The 2,024-nt window shown below is 31.0% G+C and overlaps 1 protein-coding gene across 1 annotated transcript in view; it reads left to right on the top strand.

The window, feature by feature from the left end:
- The window catches only part of LOC106463603 (shematrin-like protein 1), a 22,229-nt gene that overhangs the window by 9,304 nt on the left and 10,901 nt on the right, over window positions 1-2,024 (top strand). The window lies entirely within an intron of this gene.

Below are 2,024 nucleotides of genomic sequence, written 5' to 3'. Positions count from 1 at the left end.
AAATTAATGACTACTATGGAAACCAGCAATGGAAACAAGAAAACAGCGATGGTTACAATAATGTACTTGGCGGTTATGGTTACAGAGATGCTTATGGTCTTTGGCGTTCAGTAAAATATGTGGCTGACGGCTATGGCTTCAGGGCTGAGGTTTCCAGCAATGAACCTGGGACTTCCAACCAAGATCCTGCTCATGTTTATTCATATTCAGACGCTCAATACGGATATTGAACCTAGAAATGTTCAGAAACCGAATTAAAACTATTAGTTGTGTTTCTTTGGCTTAGGACACTCTGACAAATTAGTAGAGTCGTGAAACTTTATCATTTATTTTTGTTCTTTAATTCGTAACAAAATTATAAATATTGAGCTATAAGATAGCACTTAGAAATGGTGTGCTCATGCACTACTGGATAATTATATATTAGACCTTTGTTACCTTACTGAAGATATTATGAATGTAATTTCAAATGCTATGTGCACATGTTTCCCGGCAAGCTTTTTGTAATCTGATAAAAATATCCATAAAAATACTTTCTACATCTGTATTATTTATCTTTATGTATTGATATAAACGCATGTATGTTAAATGTAAAATAATAATGTCATTTAAATGTCACAGAACATTCTCACGTTTAGCCATGAGAATTAGTAGTGAATGAATAGTCTAATTCTCAGTTTTTGTCTACCACTACTCAGAAAAGATGATGTTGTTCTTCATAATATATGTATAACGATGCATAAACATAATCGATTGCTAAAAGCTTCAGTTGCATATTTTATATATGATTTTGCATTGTTTTTGTTGGATATATTTATCTATTTATTGTTTGCATGACATGTTGTTTATTTGTTGTTATGATGTAGAACTATCTAAATAAAGCTTTTGCTTTGTAACATTGAATTTCCTCGTGCTTTTCAATTAAATATACAGACTGTAGAAATATAAGTTTTTAACTTTAAAAAGTATTTAGTTAGGCCTACAGGCGATCGAATTTCGCACGCTGTAAAAAAAAACACAACAACAACTAAACTATTGATCTAAGAAATAGAGTGCGTATTTACCACTGTCACTTAACTTACAATCAACTTTAACTCCCTACAAGGCTTGTTATAGCAATTATACTATATATGATTGAATTAATCAGTGCTTTGAATGCAGTAGCAATATAATTATTCATCAAACTTAATGTCTAGGTTTTACTTAGCTGAATACTTCTCTAAATTTTCATGTAAAGTTTTCAAACGAAATTCATTTGAGAATACCAGAAATCCATTGCAAACAACACCTCTGTGTACAGGGTTAGGAGAGCATGTACAGACTCAATGTTGTACGAGTGAAAATAACAGAGCTGAATAAATATGTGTTGTCTAATTATTCTATAATAGTACAGTCCTTTTCCGGTCTATACAGAGGAGTAAAATTTATGATATATTCCATTGTCTAAGAAGCTATTTCATTAGTGTGGTATTCGACGAATAATGACGTATGAAAATCAAAATTTAAATTAAAAGTTTGTGTTGATGATGTATTTATAAAGATTGTACACAGCATTTCATTTCTGAAGCTATATTTTACTTAATGCAAAATCGTTGTGGCCAGGGTCAAATTTTGCTGAAGTTATACAAATAAATTTCAACCCAGTAAAGAGATTTCTAGGTATTCTTATGTTCTTCCAAAAATAAAATAAAAAATGTTTTTTAACTAAACCCCACAAAATAAATTTCAAATCTTCATCATCATGAATCTTTACTACTGAGTTTCTTTGATACTTTTTACTGATTTATGTATGTATTTAATACAATTATTCACTTGATAGAAAGGGCACATGCTTGTTTTTAATTATCTCAAAATCAGTGTTAAAAATAATTTCGGAGTGCGAAGTCTAAGATCACAATGTAATTATTATTTTTATTTTTTAAAACGAAACATATTTTCTGATAGTTATTCACGGGTTCGAATCCCCGCCCCACCAAACATGCTCGCCCCTTTCAGCCGTGGGGGCGTTATAATGTGACGGTCAA

This window comes from Limulus polyphemus, unplaced genomic scaffold (assembly GCF_000517525.1).
Source record: "Limulus polyphemus unplaced genomic scaffold, Limulus_polyphemus-2.1.2 Scaffold54, whole genome shotgun sequence".
Classification (NCBI taxonomy): domain Eukaryota; kingdom Metazoa; phylum Arthropoda; class Merostomata; order Xiphosura; family Limulidae; genus Limulus; species Limulus polyphemus.
This window is presented reverse-complemented; position numbering and strand designations above follow the sequence as displayed.